At 43.1% G+C, this 23,200-nt stretch overlaps 1 protein-coding gene across 3 annotated transcripts in view; it reads right to left on the bottom strand.

The window, feature by feature from the left end:
* Positions 1–23,200, bottom strand: part of plxnb1b (plexin b1b) — a 109,533-nt gene that overhangs the window by 79,816 nt on the left and 6,517 nt on the right. For 2 of the 3 annotated variants that reach the window (XM_065955371.1, XM_065955369.1), the window contains exon 2: positions 6,588–6,658. The exons of the other annotated variant lie outside the window; for it this stretch is intronic. The gene's annotated coding sequence lies outside the window, so the exon portion shown is untranslated. The remainder of the gene's footprint in view (positions 1–6,587; positions 6,659–23,200) is intronic. 3 annotated transcript variants of the gene reach the window in all.

The raw sequence follows: 23,200 nt of genomic DNA on the forward strand, positions 1-23,200 counted from the left end.
ATGTTGTGATGAGTTCATTTAAAAGATGGATAAAGTCCTTGCTCTGGCAGCTCTTGTCTAGGTCAGTTTTGTTAGATCTATTCAGGCTGCCACTTCAAGAAACAATATTTATGCTCCTGTGACATTTGACCTTCATGAATGTCACAGAGGCAGAATAAGGGGACGAAGGGATCCCACCTCTGTGTCGACATCAGAGGAAGTCAGCGGGGGAGAGGAGCACAGCGGGAGTGTATGCACTCTGTGTGTGTGTGGAATGGAGCGCTCCCGCTGTGAGTTTGCGCGCCGTGCTCTCTCTTGCTTCCGCAACACCGTAACGCACTGGAATGACACCAACATTACTCCATGGTGGAATCTTTCTGAATGTACAAAAGGTGTAAATGACACCTGAGCTCAGTTACGGCGCTGTTACTGAAACGCTAAAAAGGTTTATTGTTTCATTTGGCTACAGAGCAGTTTGAAATATAAGCACTCGCCAGTGGGGGCCCATAAAACACATTTCATTGAACCACAAATGTGTCGGAGAATGACTGGTGTTTATGACCAGCTACCTTATCTTAAAGGACAGTGTTGTGCTGAGGCCTTAATGAGCTCTCACAGATGGTTCATAAAGACAGAGGCTAAAAACAAATCATCAGTCCACCGTGCTAATTCAACTAAAAAACAGCCGCTGCACTCCAAGACAACACTCTCTTAACGAGAGGAGAAAACAGACTCAGTAGGTGTGGTGTGTTTCACCTCACCCTAACCCCCAATTCACACATACTCTGTGCGCGCCGCTGCCAGTCTATTTTTACCGGAGTGCGCTGCAGGCACACGTCAAGCTGGACAGAATATGACAGCCCGGACAGGAAGTCAGACAAGGAAACAAACAGAGCATCCGGTCAATTTCAAAATAAAACACAATATACGGACTCGCGATGGTATCTTTCATCACTTTATCAACATTACATCAAAACAGGAACTAAATTAAAAACAATGCATCCTCAGAAAGACAAAGCAACATGTTGTTTGCATGTTTTTCTCTTTATTCCATGGGTGCACTCCGCTGCGCTGACGTCCCAGAAACAGAGCCAGTGTGAATGAGCCGTCCGACGGAGCAAAACCGCGGCGCTGACGCAGTATGTGTGAATTTGGGGTAAGGTGGTCCCATACAGGGCAAACAACTAACCACATTTTGACCTGTACAAATCACCTCAAAACTAAGCGATCTAATATTACAAATACATGGACTGAAATCATCAAAGAAAGATCAACTGAAGGCTAAAGTTAAGACATATTAGACACATGTCCCTGCCCCCCCCCTGAGAGGCAACACGCAGCAGCACTGGGCTCATGAGCACTGAGGCCAGGTGCAGCTCGTTGTGTCATCAGCAGCTTCACCTGGGCAGAGCGGGAGACAACTGAAGGACAGACGGGACAAACAGCGAAGGGAACAACACACAGACGTAACAGGTGCTCTTAACCACAAGCGACTTTTGCACTTGGATGAGACGGGGAGCTGCCGTCATCACCGTCGTCAGCAGCAGGTCTCACCTCGCTTTGAGTCGCTTGTTTGCTTGCTGGCAGCACCGGGTAACATCGGTCTGAGAAGACTTTTTCCACTTTGTTGAGTCTGTTTCATGTGGAGCAGGAGACACACCTCATAGCTGGCTCATCTTTAAGAGTCTTAGCAGACAAAACATCAAGCCGTTTGTCATCCACCACATCACTACGACAAAGGAATACCTGCACAAACAAAGTATTGTACCAAACTGAATAGAAGAAAGGGATGAACAAAGTTTCCAGCCAGCTACAGGGTATTTCCGGGACTCAGGCTCAGCGGTCTTCAGATGAAGCCCATGACTTGAGTTAATCTGGTGACGCAGTATGGGGCTCGTTTAAGCAGGTTTATTTGCTATCACTCCAGATCTTTTTTTTTTTTTTTATCAAACCCCCCTAATGTTAGTTAAGATGTCTGATACGCTTAAAAGCACGCTAATCTGCAGCCCCCCCCCCCCCCCCAATCTATCCCTCCCAGCTGAGGTCTGCGCAGGGGCCGAGTCTGAGCAAAGGTTCAGAGGGGACTTGCAGCAGGCAGATGTGGTGCAACACATGGTCACAGTGCAGGCTGAAGAAGAGGCTTTGATTCTGCATCAAACACATTTAAATATTTGGGTCCAGCTGTTAACTCGGGGGGGCTTTGTTTCCATCTCAATAACATGTTCTGGACTGTTGTTGTGAAGAGCCTTTTCAATCAGGATTCAAATCAGTTGATTAAATGATTTGATTCAAGTGAAATGACATCATTGCTGAGAAAAATGGATTACTGAAGGGGGGGGGGGGGCTTAAAATACATTTGGGTTTAAACTGCAACATGTCAATACACAGGCTGATGAAACACAACACAGATCTTGTGGTGGTACATAATTAGTAATCAAATAACTTACAGCAGATTGTTTTAAATTCTGGTGGAACCTAGAGTAGCAACCAAACTTAATTATTAGAAAAACACAAAGTGTCTACGGGCGTATTTATTACATCCCAAGCTTTGTATCATCCTTTCATTCACTTCTGTACTTGTAGTGTAAATGAGTGACAGATGTCATGGCACGGCCCATTGACCTGCTGAACTCATTCAGCCAGCAGCCCAAAGACTTTTGACCCATGACACAACAATGGCGCTACAGACCGTAAAGATGCTAATAAACCCACTTAGCACGTCTAAACTTAAGAAACAAGTTACATTTACCATGATTTCAATGTTTATTCTGTTAGCCAGTGAATGGTGATTACCTTTATGTGTTGGCATCAAGACAGCCAATTAAAGGCGTTTTCACATCGGAACTACTGAAAATATCTAGATCTGGAGATTCTCCTGACCTGACTGTTCACATATGCTCCTCACAGCAGGAGACTATCCCTGTCAGACAGGAGGGGGGAGGGGTTCACTCTATGACGCTATAATGAGAATATTTGCCTTTATATCAATGCTACATGTTCAACGGTATGACACTATCAACAAAAGAGCGGAGAACAACATACTGATGAACAGAAAACAAAAAGCAGCCAGTTAATTATGTGCACGGAGATCGTAGCGGTCGCGTTCAAACAGTCAATGCACTGACTCCAGTCACAGGATATAAACGCCACCACCATCTCCTAATGGCTCGAGGGGAAGTCTCCGGAGAATATCCTGCGGCTTTCTCACATCAGCTCAATCGGACTTGCTGCAGAAAAAAACACTAGGGGGCTGGTAGGTGTAAAGTGAATAAATCATACAGCTCCTCCTGGAAATATCACGATCCTGGTCTGTGAGAAATTGTGCATCCCTTAGAGAATAATGCACCAGCCACCACTGATTTAATTCTCAGTCAACTTTCCTGATATTGTGTTTGGATTAGTTTGTATATTTCTTACAAACTTCATTTAAAAAAGCACGTAGTCCTTGAGAGCTTTGTTAGTCGAGCTCAAACTGTGATCGTGTAATTTCAGCTGCAGGCTGCTGATGATCATTTTTGACCAGCAGCGACTCGGCTACCATTGCATGTTTCTGCTTACTGCTGTCATATTATCCAATGACCAATTGAAATGCTACTTTTGCAAGGCAGGGCTTTAACTTCCTCCGCTGGCTCTGACTCAGATGATTTAAAAATACGTTATAGGACTGCACAATATCAAGTATGTATTTTTAACCATTTCAATGCAAATTTCCAGAGGCTTTAAAACCAACTCTGTGCCTCAGTCTGACAGAAGCAGGACAGTTACAATAATGGACCCTGGCCTGCAACCAAACTGAAAATAAAAACCAAAATGAATCACGCCAAAGTGAAGCCAAACAGAAGATCCGATTTGCGTTTCCTTTCGCTAAATCAAATCAGAGACAATTGGTTTCATTGTGGTTTCAGGGGGTTCTGAATGCAGTTTTATTTTCAGCGCTCTTCTTGGGCGCAGTTTTCACTTTGTATTCGATCAAACAGAAAACGCCGTGTAGTATTTTAAAAAGGACACTATTACGGGGCGCCGGTTGTTTTTGAGTGTGTGCCCGGGGAAAGGAAGCCAACACACCTTAAAATACACCACACATTTCACTCTCCTGCAGTGTTTCCTGTCTACACTGGCTGATCATTTCCCTGTAATCTAATGCTCGGCTTCTCATCTCCGGTGGCCTCAGCTATGTGCCTGCCTGCCTGCGTGTGTGTGTGTGTGTGTGTGTGTGTGTGTGTGTGTGTGTGTGTGTGTGTGTGTGTGTGTGTGCCATGGCTTTCGTTTTTCTTATAAAACAGGGAACCAGCATTTCACAGATGACGACAACAACACAGGATTTAAACCTGACCATATTCCTGAACTAACTTCACTCACAATCACATGTAAGAAAACCTGAGTGTGTGTGTGCGTATTTGTGTGTGTACCTTGATGTGTGTAGGTGAGCTTAGAGGGCTTGTATGTTTTGCATGTAACACAAGTGTTGAAATGAGGCGTGTTTGGAGAATATGCTGCTGTCTGTTTATGTGTGTGTGAAGTGAACTAATCAGCAAGATGTTTTCAACTTTGAAGAGAGAATGGTTGCTCAGGTATCGACGACAGACAAACTGTTTAAACACAGCTACCCAAAGCAATGTTTAAGTGACATGTGTGCCCTCAGAGTTTGAAGTGTTTCAGCTGAGTGAAAACAGGCAGCAGGTTAATGTGGACACGATGATAACCTCTGGTGAGTGTGACTAAATGTGTCTATGTCCTTTGGGAGTAATGCTGTTAACCAGAGGGCAGGTGCTATTTCACAGCGCTTACATGGTTAGTAAACTGAATCGCTGCAATTCCTATTTCTGTAACAGCAAAAATCAAAGCAGGTCAAATTGATCCTACAAACTCAGAAATATACCCTGAGAGGTCGCGCTAAATGAGTGGTTCAGGAGAAATGTGAGGAGAACTTCAAGAGAAACAGCCAACAGTGTCATTACAGGACAAACCACTTAGTGTTGATTTAGTCCTGAACAAGTCCAGGTCAGTGATGGGGCTGACACTGTTCTAGATTTTGCACTGATACAGAGTAACAGTGCATTACTAATATCAGCCAAAACCTTTGTTAATCCACAACCAGTCCATATTTCATCAGAACTCCACAGCACGGTGTTTCCAGTTAATGTACATTAAAAGACTTTATATGCGATTTTTTGATCCAGCAGATGTCGCCCTTGAGCTCCAGCATGAAACCAAAACAACTCGCGCTGCATTGTTGTGTTAGCATGCTAATGCTAGTGATCTTTATTATGCTCGTCTCTTCACACTGCATGTAAATTTACCTGAAATGAGCGTGATCTAGAAACACAGTTAAGCAGTGAGTACAGTATGTTATTCTTCTTTTCTCTAGTCCCTCAATTAAACAACTTTTATACACGAGGGGAGGAGTCAGCCGGCCGTCCCGGCGATGTAAACAAACTGAAGATAGGACTCTGAAAACTCTGAAAACATCACAGACAGTGGGACTCGGGTGTTACACCCATTGTAGACAGTCATGACTCACAGAGTTATTTTCAGAGGATATACTTGATTTATATTACATTTAAGTGTGAAAAATCACAGATTAAGCCTTTAACTAGTCAATGACACATTTTTATTTGGCCGTCTGTGAATCAGCCACTGTAATCACCGTAATCATCCGTTTTCTTGTGATGCAGTTCTCGTCCCAAAAAACGGGTCTAAGCCTCTGTCCTCCAGCTGAAGGACACTTGGATGGCGTCTCAAACCACTAAGCCAGTCGTCCACCCGGTTACAGCCTGAATGATGGGGTTCGGGGTTATGAAGCTGCTGACAGTGGGATGCGACCCTGGACATTATGCTTATTTGAAACAGATGGCTGAATGCACGGGCCACAAAGAGAGGTTATGAGAAGACATAAACGGCTGACCCAACACCATCCCGCCCCATTCAACCACAACTGCTTCCTGGCTCTCCCCCCCCACCTCCCCCCTCTCTGGCCAGCCAAGTCCTCCAAACTCTACCCAAGCCTGGGAATAAATAGTCCTGGCTCATATTTCACAATGTAATCAAAACACTGGGCTTTGTGGGAGAGGATAGCAGAGGATAGCAGCCTGGTAGAGTGGAGGGACAGGGAGGAGGAGGACAAGGAGGAGAAACAAGGAAGGGGGATTAGGCTTTAGTTTATGTAACCAAGGTCAGCTGGAGGAAAAACACAATAAGCCTTGGCGAAGACAAAAACATTAAGAGAACAAGGGAGGAAGGCTGGCAGAGGGGAAGGGAAATATGAAAACAAACAGATAAAAGTCGCAGCGGGGAGGCCTCCGTTTGCCTGGCCCGAGCTTCTGGTTTTGGCGTGGGGAGGAGTAATTGGGAGCAGCCGCCAACACTTTAAATAGCTGCTGACTGTGGTGGGATGCGGTTGGAGGGGGGAAGTGGACTTGACACCACGGGAAGAGGAAACTGGAATCCCATGAGCTATTGTGTAACTCAGATTTATTACAGAAAATAAAAAAAAGAAGCTCCAGTGATCGTCCTCTACACAGATCTATTGGTGCAGTTTCCAGTCATCTCTGTTAAAATATGAACGAAACACATCTGGGCTAACCTAAGGAGAAAAGTGAGCTTCCTACCTATGGAAGTTCAGTGCTGGTTTCCTTCCATGTCTAATTCTTCCACGACCCCCATGAGGATTTGTCCAAACCTGCATTTTTTTTTTTTTTTACAGCTTTCTTCAATAAAATCCAAAAAGCATGACATCTTCGAGGAGCCACAATGTGGAAAAAGATGATGTTAGCAGGAGTCGTGGCTGTAATGATTTCTCTCTACAAAGTGAGCTTAAAGCATTTGCAACGCCTGCCATGTCTCCTTAATTCATGCTACGCAGGTGAAGGCTCCTGTTCTCCATACAAGGCTGCTATTGTTCAGTATGACAACAAAGACCGCGCTGAACATGGCGAGGGAAGAGCAGCCACAAAAGTCACCTTCGAAAAAAGAAAAAGATAAATGGCTGCCATAGAATAGAGGGCCTGGCACAACATGAGACATGGCCTCTCCGAAATAATTCAATGACGGAGTGGAAAAAATATAATTTCTGATCTTCTTTGGGTGGAAAATGTACTTTTAAAAAGGTTCAGGGTAATGGTTAAATTCGGCAAAGACAAAATTGATTGGATAGCCAGACATCTATTTTCCAATCCCACACCTCTATGCACAAATATGCTATGCTTCTAATTGGTTGGATAGCTGGTTATATTGCATTCCCGATGTAAAGAGGCTAAATCCCTTGTAGCTGCAGCCTGGGATAGACTCTGACTCTCAACACTTTACCACAATAGTGTTGTAGACAGTAAACAAAGTTTTGATGGATGACTGGTGGACGAAATTCACTAAACTGACAAAATACACAAAAAATGAAAATTGGTAAAATATATAAAACAATTTTAGATGATTGCTTAAACCTTTAAACTTTGAACAAAAACCTTACAAAAAGCTTTAGGTTTTTATTTTACTCCTCAGAAGTTGTAGACTCCATCACCTTTATTCCATAGTTCTTGCTCAGATAACGTCCAGGATAGCTAGGCGTCTTGATTCTTAATGGCTTGCCACTTCTCCCTCATTCTGGGTTTTGAATGACAAACACACTAGAATTGGTCTAGTTTACCATAAATATTCCCAGCCACTTTTCAATGAGTATTTTACACTTCAAAATTTGAACGATGACTCAAATTGCAAACAGTGACATCCAAAATTGGGCCTACAATACTTACTGACGTACTGAATACATTTTCACTCAAACAACCGAGCTTCATGGGCCGTATTCTGAAAAACAGTTACAGTGAAATAAGACCTTTATGACTGCAGCAGTATTATTCCCTCGCCACGGGATATTCAAATGACAGTTATTGTCCAGGAATGCTGCCTTAACTTGGACGAAACTTGGTTCAATCTGGAGTTCTTCCAATCCACCCACAAAGCTTTTTAAAAAATGTGGTTTTCTGCAGCCCTCTGCCAGCTGATCCCACATTTCCTACCTCTGCCCTCTGGCTAGGATGCGTTGGGTCTTGTTTTACAGCAACACCCAGAGTTGAGAAGGTGGCTCGGATGCAAAACTATCTTGTTCTCATTCCAGGCTGTTTGTGGGGTGAGGCCTGAGATGAGCTGCATGAATACAGGTTAGAAGCTGGAAAGAGCGGTGTTGTGGAATTGTGGTTGAAGATTGATGGGCTGATAATATTGACATGACAGGAACAGGAAGGATTGCGGTCTTTTCTCTACTGTTTGTTCCCCTCAGCGAGTTTCCTTTTCAAGGATTAAAGTCAACTTGCATCATACAAAGGTTCATCAGGTTGAGCAAACAGAGAGGCGTTATCGGCGAGCCCTTAGCACCTTTGCTATGACAAAGTAACATTCAGCTGTCCAACGCTAAACCTCAAAAGTATAGTCCTGTTCTTTTAGCCAATGGCCCTTTGCCGTCAAGCCAATGAAAAACCCTTATGTAAGAGCTGTTAAGGGGGCGACTTGAATCCGGATGCATTCAAGCCTCAATGGCTCCAATTGTGGCCATGCAAAGAGACAGTGCCAAATTCAGCCAGCTCCCCCATTGTTAGAAAATGTACAGTGACTCAACTGGTGACATAGCTTGTTCGCTTGACCTCCAAATCCTATTACAGAGGGACATCACACCCAGGAGTCCTTTCACAACGCATCCACGCCTCCAAATACAAATGGACCTTATGACATTGCCGAGGGGAGAACCAACTCAGATCAGGACAGATTAACATGGGAGAGAAAAATATTACTCCCATTGCGCCGTTCAGGCAGGGGAGCATATATTTCTGTGAAAAAAGGGACACGTCCTTCAAGGCAGCTTGGACTGTCAAAGAAAAGGATTCTCGTAAGAAAGCAGACTTTTAAATTCCATTTCCAGGCAATATAAAAGTCCCAAAACTCTGTTTGGGCGTTCACACTTGCCAGGCAATGATGGTAAACTTGGGTACACATGATAGCGCCGCAATGTTTGCCTTTTATTGGAATACTTCATTTTGCCTGTTGAGAAGAGCTTAAACAAGTAAATATCCCAAACACATCAAAAAAAGTCATCGCTTCATGGGAGGAAATGACACAGCACCACCAAAACCAACAGTGCCACCATTCCTGAGGTTGTTAAGCTGTCGGCCTAAAAACTTGCCTTGACAGTGTGCCTTGGGATGCAGCCGCTCTGTAATTAAATACCAGAAATTTCTGCTTTTTCCCCTCTCTGTTCCTTGGAAAATATATACAGGGTCTAAATACAACTCGTGCCCTGCCCTCTCAAGCTCATTGGCAGGACTGAAGCCTTTCAGCTTTATTCCTCAACCCACATCTGGTCATTCAGCCTCAGACTGAATGGAGGATATACACCAACAATTCCCACCGGAAATAAGTCACGAGAGGCAGCTTTGGTGACGAACCAGGACTAAAGCTGTGTAGTGGTTAAATAGGTAAATGTGTTACTGAACACTGAAAGCAGAAATTGGAGTAACTCAGGGATAAATCTTTTGACTTTGTAGTGAACTAATGAGAGACTGGGCATCTATCTCTAAGCCTTAATGAGATAGAGGATGAACGCTTCCAGCGACAGCTTGGTCATTAAGTTTAATTGTGTTCTCGCAATGAACATGACAACCACAGTGCTGTGTCTATGGCCAATTCATTCCTTTGCGGTACATTTTCTAATGGCATGCAAAATGGGATAAACTCATCATCGTAATCTGACAACAACACATGGAATGTGTGCCAATTCCCCCAACTCGTGTTAGTCATGATTGATTTTTAAAGTCTGAGGGGGAAACATGCAACGGTCATCAGCTTTACCCGTCTGTCGGCTTTAATTACCAACATTATTCCCTCCATCCTCAGTGTGTGTGTGTGTGTGTGTGCGGCTCCAGAAGTGAGAATAATAATGCTTAATTTAATGTCTTCACACTCAACACTGCTCTCTTCAATTCACCAACAAATCACTTTAATTATTGTCTGTAAAAACAGACGGAAATCGTAAGCAAAAGTTAAGGCTTAAATATGATTTTGCATTCACTGGATATTTTTCTTGGGTCTTATTCTTTTAATTTTTGTCTTGTCAGTTGCACAGATCTTGGGAACAGATCACATCACTTCCCATTCACACACTGACGGTATAGACTGATCAGTATTAACTCATCCCATTCAACATATTCACCAGCGGGAGCAATTTAGGGCAAAGTGTCTTGCCAAAGGAAACCTTTTTAACAAAAGTTGTCAGGAGTCAGAGCACTCTCTTAATGGCACAGATATGTTGGTATGGTTTCAGTACTATTTAGACTGTGTGTGAGAATTTGCCTCCATATTTTGGTCTAAAAAAATAATGAAGAAATTGCCCAGAATTGGCTGGATGGGACTCAAAGTGTTGTACCTATGGTATCAAAACAGGTTCTGATATTGTTGATTTTGTATTGTGACAACCCTACCACAGACATCTGCGATAACAATGATCACACCAACTAAGTCAGCGGTAACTTGTGGCTAGGTTTTATCCGATTGTCAGACTGAATTGAATCTTAATTGGGTTTTAGGAAGTCTTTTGCAACGTTTTGAATCACACATGTTCATACTGAAATACTATGTGTCTGACTGCAGCCCTACAATGAAGTTTACTCTGATGACTTCAGAGTTTCAGTTTGATTAAGTTTAAAGCGTTTTAAAAGCGTTTGGTAACCCGGTGACACCCACAGTCCTTTCAGACAGACAATGTGACACAGGTTAATCCTGCATCAGTGGCTGAACTGAAGGGGTCAACGCACATCATCTGACCCGGCTCTGCCACATCCTGACTGCAAACTGAACAAAACATCTGGGTTTTGGTGAACAGATTTTACCAGTATAAATGTGTATTTACTTTAATGGTATTGAGGTGTAAATATCAAACGAGTGATGATAAAGGCAGGATGATGAAGAGAAGTATCTTCAAAAGAGATATATTTGAGGAGCTATTGGAATAATATATGAATTGATAGAAGAAAAGTGAACAAGGGGTGTGTATATATGAGCTGTACTTCTACCTACTCCCTTTGGGACTCTGTAACTTTGGTCTTGTTTGATTTTCAATATCTTGTTTTAATTTTTTTGGTCCAAAATAAAGTCTTTCATTCATTCAAAAGAACAGAACTACAGATGTAGATTTAAATCTCAGCTGAAATGATAAGAGGCTGACCCATGACTCATTTGCCTATTATTAACCTAAAAGGTTAGTTGAACACACTTCTTGTGACAAGGGGGGGGGGGGGAATAAATGGAAAGAACAGCAGTGCTTCAGGCTGGTCAGGCTGGTAACCCTGGTAACCCTGGTAACCCTGCTTCCGTCCTCTCCACCTCAGGGTTTTTACTCTCAGACCCCAGAATCAGTAACCTGGTGTGTCACGACTGTCAGCCACTTTCACACATCTGCAGAGTTCACACAAAGCCAAAGCCTACACAGTGCTCGGAGTCAACCTGTTTCCGCGGCGGCAGGCGGCAGGTTTGTGTGGCTCGCAGCCACTAACAATCAATTTGCTGAAGAGGATGTCATGCTTAAATTATCCAAGAGCAGCCAGAAAGAAATCTTCACCTGCAGCACCAAAAAAAAAAAACATCTAGAAATTCAAGCAAAGTGGAGCAGTAAATGGAGTGTGAACTTGTTCTTTTGCTCTCAGATTACGCTCGATAATGAATCGGATATGCAGCGGCAGCAGCTGAAGCCCAGGGGCAATCGATGGGGATACCCCCCTCCTCTGCCGCTGTGCTAGACCCATGAAGCAGACAGTATTTACTTCAGCTGTAAAACAGGCCAGACCCTTTCCACTAAATCAGGACAAGTGTGTCTGACTGAGTGGCAGTGACTTTTATAAAATACATCACTGCCCAAACACTCAGCTCAAGGTTCAACTTTTTAAGTTTCCATTCCTCCTTGGACAAAATGCAGCTTACAACTCGATTAAAATAAAAAAATCCTCTTGCCCTGCGATCCACCCGTAGATGACGTACATCGCCATCTGACTGATTGGAAACACAGAGCTTGGCCTACACCTGTCTCGTACGGGGCAGAGCTGTTCGATTTTCATGTTTAAAAATTGTGTTTCCACTACATTTAATCAGTAGTGACAGCTCCTACAAAGGCTGCTACCAAAAACTCCCACAGGATTTCCACAGTTAAAATTTGATGAAATGTCAGTCTCCCACACAGAGCCACTTCTATTTCATGTGAAAGTGAGGGCTCCACAGTGTCCACAGTGGAAAAAAGTACAAGACAGCAAGACTACAAGCTGCAAACTAGAGTATGAGGAGGCACTGGTGGGACAGGATGAGGCCTAAAGGTGACTGCAAACATTCACACATTCACTGCACTCCCACACATTTACCACAATAACCCTGAGACACTGCATGTGAGAATGCACATCTTACAACACTTTGGACTTTAAAGCTGTTTTTCTTACAGCCACCTCATTTAGTTTGTCAGGGACTCTGTTCAACACACATTTATCTCGATTAGTGAGATTAGATGCATTGCACCAGATTTGTCTGATTCCATCTGCAGTCCCTGGGCGTTACCTGCCTAGGTGAAAAAGTTCACATAAGAGTGAATGAAGCTTGTATTAGTTTGGAACATTCCCAGCGAGCAGGTCGGCGGTCTGAAGAAGTCGCTGAGGGGATTTCCACTCTTTTACACTCTAAACTGGCTCACCTTGATTGCCTGTAAGTCGTCTTTCACTCTTTCATGTGTATTGCAGATGCGTCCTTATTCATGTTGTAGGGATATTGGCCAAAGAAGCAGTCACCGTAATGGAGGCCTCCTCCTCCACATCCTGCACGTTCTACCTACATGCCTTCCTCTCAGTATTCCCAGTAACTGAGGACTAAAGTCATTCAGTTGAGTTTCCACTGAGAGGTACATGTGTGAAAGGGGCTAGTCCAGAAAATGTCAGGACCCCGTGTCTGGAAATAAGTTTATGGGCGAAAGTGGTGAATGAGTTATTGTTATATTTCTGCACTGATGCGCTTCTATTCATTCCCCATTTAAAAAGTTTTTTGTTATTTCATTTAAGCCCTAAAAAGATACTCGCATGAAATGACCAAAACAAAAAAAAGATCATTTCTGCAGAGCAAGTGTGCCAAATTTGGAAAAGCTCCCTCGAGGGGTTCCTGGGAAATTGCGCCCGCACGTCTGCGATGGATGAACAGACAACTTCAAAACATAAAGCATCGAGCCAGAGCAGTTTAATTGCCTTATGATAGCGTGATAAGATCAAAAACTGCTTGACCACAACTAAAAAGACACTTTTATATAAAAAAGGTTAAACGGTCTCAATTGGGTTCTACTCATACACCATTTGTTTCCAAATTAGTGTCAAAGAGCTGAACCAATTTGTCTTAAAATATTGTTTTCTTTTCTAATTTGACAACGAAGAACAGTTTTTGAAAAGAAGGACTTTTACAGTGTTCAGATTAGTGCAGCAGAAGAATATGAAATCGCTTTGTACTCAGTCACAATCCTGTTTTTTCACACTCATGACAACGTGGTCTAAATGAGGTCATTGTCCTTTGATTGCCTTCGACTATGCAGCCCGTCGGGTGATGGGGTCGGCGGAGTAATCAGTTTTGTGTCCATGATCGATACGCAGCAGACTGAACACGGGACACTGTACGGTCTGATGATGTCATCATCAGGATGATGTGGACCGAGCAGACGGACAGCTGGGCCGCTGGAGGGAACATTTTTATTTAACAACCCAGTCTGAAAACCCGGCTCAATCAGGAGATTTAGCAATTATTCATATTTTTAGATTTACATTTGAGCTCGCTAAGTCCCTTTGGATAAAAGCATCGGATGAATGAACAGAATTTAATGACGATTGAAAGCGCTCTACATGATTTCATCTAAATCAGTTCCTTGTTTCCCCTCACTCTCATTTCAGACGTCATGAGGTGAGATGAAATGTAAAAAAACGCTATCTGTGTGCAGTGATTTGACAAAATTTGTGTTGCAATAATTTTCCCAAAGCTCCGCCGTCTCCACTCATCATGACAAACAGTGATTTGGTTTATGAACCAACAGCTTAACACATTTTTCCCCAGATGGAATGAGTCGTGCCAAAAAACCACCGCCCCATGTTGCCTGGATGGTAGGAAAGTGTGTGTGTTAGTTTGTTTTTTTAATGTGAGTGGGTTGTTGAATATGGGGGCACTGATGCCATTTCCCTGCTTCCTAAACCCGCTCCAGCTGGATCTCACTGGAAATAACTGAGATAATAACTGAGCATTTGCCGACTAATAAGCATTTCTTATTAGAAATCACATCTCCAGGAGCGTGTCCAGGGGTGGTATGGGCCCCCCTAGAAATCTGATCAGACACAGCAGCTGCCACCCCAAATATCCTAAAACTATCAGGTCTTTTTTGCAGAAGGCTGCTAGTTTTCTTTAAAAATCAATGTAGGATATTTCATTGAGTTTGAACTTTCACAACTTTGTACATCTATTTCATAAGACAGGAAAGTAATGCACTCTGTCTTACTTGCAGTAAACTAACTGGCAATGTGTCAGACCAAAACATTGCAAGTTGGACTGTTTAGGATTTTGCACATTTTTTAAGTGCCTTAAATTGTGACACATCTATTTTTGTGTGTCAGGCTAACGTTGCCATTATCTTGTATTATAATGTAGATTTTATTGTTGAGGTTGGAAAGGGTAAATAATTGATGTTTATTTGTGTATTTGTTTTTGTGCACACATCACACTTAAGGCCACCCCTGTATGAGTTGGTGCCCCAGTTGGGCCACCCTAGTCAGAAAAGTCTGGACACCCCCCTGCCCAAGTCCATGTCTAGTCCATGTACAGAGGCTGTAGCCCTCCCTGGGTTTAAGTCCGGCCCGTGACTCCTTTCCCTCTGCACAGTCCTATCAAACAAAGGCAGAAAAGCCCAAAAAGAAATCTAAAGAACACTAAAAAACAATCCACTGAGCAAAAACTCTGTGTCTGTGTTTACCCTCCAAGCAAAAAAAAACAAACAGACTCTTATGAGCCCAGAATAAATGAGCAGATGACTTCAACATAACCTCATTCTAATAAGAGCGCTGGTTTTGGCACGTGATAATTAACAATCAGTCCGAGCTCCTCCTTTGGAAACAATGCCTAATGTGTTTCTGTAAAACGCAGCAATAATGGGAGAGAGGGGGGGGGGGGGTTTGTGCAGTAAAACTTTTACAGCTCCCCTCGCTGATCATCACTCCTGCTGAGGAACACGTGTGGTAAACCGCAAACATTTTTACTGCCCTGCTCTTTGTCTCGATTCAGACAAACTAAATGAGGGTTACTACATTTTAAGATTTGTTTCCCCCGGTTTATTTCAGCTGATTATAGCAGCGTTATTTATTATTTTACAGCAGCACCATAATGTTCGGTTTCCACTGATGGCCTGAAGAAATACATTTATTACCTCTGCTGATTGATGAAACACTTCACACTACAATGTCGCCAAATGACTGTAAAAAAAAACAAATAATATATGTGGGGGGTATCACATTGCATTATGACTTATTATTTTAGCAGAGGGCTGTCCTTCTTCAGCTGGTGAATTCATCTTTGCTTACTCCTGTTTAAATACTAAACTGCTGCTCATCTCTGTCCACAAAGGTTTGTAATGCAACAACACATCTTTACACTCTCGTTCCTCTCATACCTTCGAAATACAAACTTGTGCAATCAAAGTGGCTTCCAGTGCAGCCATAGGTGTATCAGACAACATGTTAAAATGTATATCAAAACATGATTTAGTTGAAAAGGTTGTTTCTAGCGCTGCATGTCATTTCCAAAAAAAGAATTTTCTTACATATGTGCAACTTGAAGAACTTACAGAATATCTGTGCATCCAAAACAGTATATTAGACAATGCTGATCATTCTAATGTTATAAAGTCAATATAAATATAAAGTTTTCTTCATTGGATGGGTGACTTATGCATGGATAGATTGACACCCTCTTAATGATCACTGAAATGACGTTTGCATCTTAAACAGCTCTGTCTCCAATAGTGCTATCATATCATATCACCCAACTTGACATGGCTAAGTTTTCATTTGAAAAATAAACCAACCTCTGTCCAAATGGGTTTGTGTTGAGCTGGTGTTAACAGGCCAAGAGGAACTGTTTATCTCTTCCAGAGAGTGTTGCTCCCTTTAGGGCAGAAAAACCTTGTCATGGACATTAAAACCACTTGAATAGGAGGCAGTAACACTATAAAAATGTTAAATTTAACTGAACACCGCAGCTAGAATAAAAAGTGAAGTCAGCCGCATTTGACAACGCCCTATCATGAAGAGAAGGTGGGTGTCTGTGTAATCGTTTCTGAAGGTCTCGAGTTTTTCATCATTTGCAAAAAAAACACAACTCCACTTCCTCAAACTTTAAAAAGCAACATGTACCAACAGCCATGTACACTAAGTGTCAACTTGACTTAACTTGGGGGTGGTGGCACAACAGGCCAAAGGGATCCCCCACCACTCCAAGAGGGAGACACAGAAATACTTCATTTAAAATATTTTGTGTGTGCATTCTTTAGTTTCAAAAGAAGGTGCGACAGACGTTTGTGACTGGGGCTGCGACTTATGCAGGAGTTGCATGAAGCGGTTGAAAACATGTAATTAAAAAGAAACCGTCTTTGCATTGTTGAAGTCAGGCAACAAAGTGATATTTATCCGCCAGAGACAGAACGGCACGAAGCTTGAGTGAAGAAACACAAAGAATCATCGTGTTTTATTGACCTTTACCTCCACCTTTCATATCTACGTCTGACATTATACAAACTCAAATATTCTTAACCTTATAAAGTCAATGCAACATGAACAGACACTATTGTTCTTGGTTCAGTGATTACATTTTATCAGTGTGGTGTAATCAACACCACAGAGTTTAACTTCCACTAAGTAAGGTACGAAGTAAAGAGATTTTAGATGTTTATTGTGGACAAAGTGGACATGCAACCTACACATTTCTTTGCATACTTTGATTCATGGAAGACCTACAAATGTCTGCACTGAACCATTGGAGTTACATGTAGTTGGGAGGAGGGGTGATGAACACACATACACGCTGACAAACCCCACTCAGGGCGCTCCATAACCCCTGGAAACAGAGGCCTGGTTCATTTGCAGCCAGATTAAGGCTACTGAGGTGGAGCGGGTGGAAAAGATTATTCCTAGTAAGCAAGAAAAAAAAAAAACCTTAAGCTCTCCATTAATAACATGAAGAGGGTGTTATGTATGAAAGCTGTCTAAAGGCCTCACTGGTGTTCACACAGAAGCCTTGTGTGCTGTTAAATGAGCTTTTACATCACAACCTAAACATCGACATGCAGCGAGGGATGTAGAGTGCCGATGAGTCGTTGAATTCGGTTCGGGGGTTTTTTCACCGGGATTACAGCATAGAAAATGAGGAATGCAACCAAAATTTCAGATCGGCTTAAGAAATGTGTAAATCCAAGCCTCCCAAATCCAGCGCGGTGAGGCTGACGGTGCAGCCTGTAAACTGTGTGCAGCAGCTCAGCTTACCAGCAAGTGGCAAAGGTTGCCAGGAAACAGTGTGCGCTCACAGGGCGTTCACGTTCACACATAGACGCACAAACACACAGATGAAGTCACACATTCACAGAAAACACTTCCACATGAAGATTCAGTACAGGGGGAAAAAAGTCCTGCTCAGGGAGTGCGGGGTCAATACAAGGATTACCGTGCCCTGTGACCCCTGACCCCTGTGGGAGTTTGAACCAACAGGAAGTGTCACGGTAAGACGACACATGACGGGCAGGTTGTAAAAACACTCTGCTCCACAGGGGCGATACGTCTGCCGTCTAAGAATAACAAGTGACACCTACTGATGGTTTAACATACGTTTCAGACTTTCACAGGTTTCTGGCTTCCTGAATATGAACACTTGTTTCTTTTTCTATCATTTCATGTCAGTCTACTGGTTATAATCTGGTAAAACAATTGGTGAAATGATGCAATGGTCAGGGTTAACTAAATGGCAAATTCATCAAATATTAAAGATGCACCAATTATAAAAATGAGAGCCGTACTGTTGCTCAAAATACAATTTAGAAAGAGGAGTTTGCACACATACAGGTAACACGCATACATGAGCAGGACAAGAAAACTGCAGAGGAAGAGTACACACACTGTGGCCTGGCCTGAGGAAGGAAAAATGCAGTAAAATACCCATTTAGACAATTGTCAATTCTGATAATGGTGTTTTATTCATTCCTTCATACCTGTTTGATCAGAGATGTTTAAATTGTTGTTGGTCCCTTCTCTTGAAATGTCACTCGAACCAGTCTTATAATTCCAAAAGACAGTACCAAGCTCTAATGCCGACTGTCCATCAGCTATATTTACGCCCCCAGGATGTCCCTCCATCGGAGATAGAAACAGAACGTTACAGGGACGAGAAGGGATCGGCAGAACCAGCGAGAGAGAGCAGCGCTGTGTGTGTGTGTGTGTGTGTGTTTGTCTAAGTGTGTGTTTTTGTAGAGCTCATGTTGTTTCTCTTCACGTTGTGTTACTGCAATGCCGTAACGAACTGTGAAATGACAGACTGGGACAGCGTTTATGACACCCTTGCTGAATCACTATGAATATGCAAAGACTTAATGACGGTGGTGCGTCTTTACGGCGCAGATTCACAAGACTCCCAACACTGTCAACATTTTCTCTCATGTTTGACCATGAAAACAAATCAGAGTTTGTCCTGTAGGTGAAATAACATCTGCTATAAATCATCACTTCAGTATACTAGCTTGCAAACAATGAATTGATGCAATACATCAGACACACATCATCTACATATAGGTCAAAGCATGCCACATTTTATGCAGATGTCTGTCAACGGCAACTATCAGCCAAAACTAATATTTACAAAAGATGCAATTCTTGTAAACAGATGTTATAAATCAAGAGATGCTGCAAAACAAAAATTGCAGGACCAAATCCTTTAATCGTTGTTACTTCTGATGTAATTGGGAGTCTTTTAACACTCTTTTTTTGCTTCTACTTTAACTAAGCAGGATAAATATTTGACCATTGCTTGTTATAGCAGACTGCTTCAGGACATGGCGTCCTTTAAACCAGGAGCATTGGTGTTCAGCTTGCATACCTAAAGCTAGGTAAGGTCGACGCGTCCCTGGATCATTGTTCTGTACCAGTGGAGTTCACCAGCAGCCGGCCAAGGTCTTGAACTTTTTATACGCCTCTCCAACATTCGTCTTTGGCTTTCCATAGCAACCCCCTTTTCCCAGGCCAGAGGGTCCCTCCCCACTCAGCGTTTGAAGGGAGTTTAAGAGTGGGGGGTGTTGAGTCGATTTAGGGGGAGCTGTCTTAAGAAAAAGGGCGTTTCTGGGGAAACTGAGCGGTCCTCTAAGAGCTTTCATGGTCGCCACTTGGCAACAGTTGGCTGTCGGTATTTCCAAATGCTGATTTTCACGCTTGCCTGCGTGCCACGGAAAAGCCACACACACACACACTCTCATGAAGGCTGGGGGGGGGGGGGGGGGGGGGGGGGACTCCAACTCGTGTCACCACAGCAGATGCCTCTTGTATTGTTGCCGCTGGAGTCAAAAGCTAATGCTAGCTGCCTGACGTCATGTAAATGATATTCAATTTCAAGCGTGCCTCGAGGTCCATTCATTTCAAACAGGAGTCAGGATGCAATGCCACCTGTTTGTCTGATGCAAAAGAACAATGCAGCACAAGCAAAAGAGATTTCACACCGATTACCCGTACATAAAGCTGATCATAAATCTTAAAAGTTTCCAAATTAAAATGCTCCAACAGGTTCTTGGCTTTCATGATAACACCAAGTTTATTTGCGTTGGCTAGCGGAGCCTAACTGTAATCTTCCAGATGGTGGACACTCCTCTTCAGCCACACCTACTCACCTGTCCTTCCTCTGAGGAGACAGCAAAGGAGTCTTCAGTAAACACCAGCTGTTTTCCCGAACTGACAGACAAGAGGAGGAGACACTCTCACATCCTCTTTCTCCCTTTCCTCCTCGCCCCTCGAGGTACGCCTTCACCTCTCAAACCCCCCCCCCTTTTTCCCTCACAATTCCCCCTGCTTTGGCTTGTTTGGCCGGTCTTTTCAGCCCTCCTCCTCAACAAAAGAAACAAATGGAGGCAGGGCAACTTTCCCTCTTTAACCCCCCTGCAGAGAAGAGAAGCACAGTGTAGAAAACTTGCAGACCACCCCCACCCCAAAAAGTGTCTGCAAGCAAGAAACAAATGCAAACTACATGCAAAAAGCTTTTTTTTTTCCTGTAGAGTATGCACACCAGTGCACAGGTGCAAACACTACCAAAAAATGCAAACCCCAATTTATTTTGTCTACTGCCAAGCTGTTTACACATTCTGGATTTCAAGAGCTAGAGCATGCAAAGCCAAGCACAGTGAATTTTAAAAAGTGAACGCTTTGTTCATGTCCTTCAGAAGCTGTTACACCTAGTTTGGGGTTTTTTGGACCTTGGGAGCCGGGGTGTTTGTGAGGGGTGGGGCCCATGTTGGCAGCTTTTCACATGTAGCTATTTTTCCAGTGTGGTGCTGTGAAACTGTGCTTTTCCACTGTCGGAACTGAATAACACGTAGCATAACATGTAGCCATCGGCTAAACCTCTGCTCTCCAGTGTCTATAAAGCTTCATTTGAGCAGAGAGTGTAATACTTTCCAGCTTCATTTCAGAAGTTGCTGGCATCACATCAAGCACGACTGTGACAAACCCGACTGGTGATTGAGGTCACATTCACACAAGAACGCTTCACGCCCAAAGTCCAGTTGGTTTGACTAGTTTGAGTGCTCCGATCTGTGCTCAAGCAGGATGCACCTCTTTGCTTAAATACAACACGGGACAACTGGGCCGAGTGTGAGTGTGACCAGAGTGTCTTGGTTGATGTTTTGTTCATTTTGTCTAATTCACTGCAACTCTCCCCAAAATGATCTTATTGGAGTAAAAAAAAAAAAAAAATGACGCAGCACTGCCACATCTGTATTAACCAGCAGAAACCTTTTACCCAGAGATCCCACTAAAGCTTTGCCATTACACCTACTTACCCTGACAGGTCTATAAACAAACTGTGGGAGCTTTGAATTCAACACCAAAGACGGTATAAAACATGCACATAGCCTCTAGTAACCTTATTCATTGGTTACTAAAGGGGAATTTCTGAAGCCCCCAATTTGAAGGGATGGCCATATTTGTTTCAACCTAGCAACCGGCAAAGATTTATGAAAACATTCACCCCTGTAGAGTGTGTGCAGATAATGATATGAAGTATTCAGACCAAAAGTTTGGCATTACTGGCTTTACGAGCTAGTCTCAAGTGGACACTCGAGGACCTTTGGGTTTTTTTCTTTTTTCTTCATCTTTCCACACCGGAGGTTGCTGCTCGTTCAACACGCGCTGTCCCTGTCTGCCAGCTCCCGTGGTTACAAAGACGTCTTTTCATCTCTGCTACATCACTGTTACTACCTCCACTGCAGGACGGGAACTTCGCCCCACCATCCCACCTTCATACCTTTTACACAGACGAGCGTTAACAGTCCTGTCTTTAACAATCTGGATGAAAGCAGCTGATATCTATTTAATAGAACACTACTTTGTCCAACAGAGATGTTCAAGTCATCCTCAGTATTTAGGAAGAGGAGGCCATTCAGAGGCAGCTCTGTGACTGTGGATTAAAAACACTTCTCAGGGTGTGGCATCAGCACAGATGAACAAGGGATCACAATATTCCCATCACAACACTCTTCAACTTGTACCTCTCCAATGAAGATTTTGAATCATTGCTTTCATGGAGCAGTGGCTTTATGGACACGTTGGTTGCAGAATAGGAGCAGGGGAGTGTCATGCCCCTCCGGAGAAGCAGAATTCATGCAAAAACTCAGTATGTGAAGTGCTAGTTTGAAATCAAATAAAACATAAAAAGGTCAGGTTTAAATGAAATGTGTCGCCTCGTTCGGTTTTCACAGCTCTGAGTCATGTATTAACAAAAAAAAAAATAATAACATTCAGATTTGGTCCACATTTGCCTCGCCGACTTAATGTCGCCTCAGGGGCCATGTTCTAATTTACATCTTTTTTTTAAATTTTGGATTCTTTTATGACAGTTTCTCGTACCGCTGATGCCTTTGAGAAATTTGGTTCAATGAAAAAAAAAAAAAAGATTTCTCCCTCTGCAAATTTTTGGCACGCATTAAAATCCTTGTGAGCAATATTCAGCCCTACACAGCAGTTTCAGAGCCTCCAGTCATAAAAAAATTATAACGTAAGCCTTTCATCTGATCCTCTCTGTCTGCATGTCTCTAGGTTTAAAGTAAGGGTCTATTAGGATGTGGTAGTGAGGCAGCAGGCTGTGCTTAAAGACAGAGAAAAAGAAGGAGATCTCAGGTGAAGGATGGATTAATTCACGCCTTGAAGGGGAAGGATCTCAGAAATACAAAAGATGAACAGTATGTGGTTGTTTTTCATGTGTTCAGATTCCCTCCACCCTCACCTCCCTCAGGTGGAGTCGTCATCGTGAGTGCAATGACAAAGCCCTTCCTCATCCATGTCACCTTATCTCACCAGCCGGGGCCTCTTTCTCTGAGGGCCTTTCACAAGCCGCTGCTTCAGCTCCACTGATGGGGAGTCATATGAAGCGGGGGTGGGTGGGTGGGTGGGGGGGGGGTATGCATGAATACAGGCACCAGGGAATACTGAGAAAATGAGAGCTGGGGGAAAGTGTCAAGTGTTTGAGGTAGAAGCGCTGAAATGTGGAAGGAAGTAAAGGGTGGATTTGCCTTGTTTTTTCCACTCGATGCCAGATTCATGAGGCTACAGGCTGCATGTATTAAAATGAAGAAAAAGGAGACTAGGATACAGAACAGATCGGGTAAATGCCCTTTCGTTGAAAAATGTAGTGAAGTGAAAGAAGACACTTTTTTTCCCCGGTCTCGATTCCCATTTCAAAACTTAGTAATCTTCTAAATATTTTACACAGCACGAGGACACACCCTTCTTGTGCATGAATCAGTATTAAGAGCTTCTGATTCATAATATCCTTTAGCTTCAAGGGCCCGTTATAGTCAAAGGGAATCAGTAGCAGACAGGGACGTGCAGACGGTTAGTATTTACTACACTACCACATGTTTGGCAGTGTGTGCAGTCTGTGTGTACATCCA

This window comes from Labrus bergylta, chromosome 5 (genome assembly GCF_963930695.1).
Source record: "Labrus bergylta chromosome 5, fLabBer1.1, whole genome shotgun sequence".
NCBI lineage: Eukaryota > Metazoa > Chordata > Actinopteri > Labriformes > Labridae > Labrus > Labrus bergylta.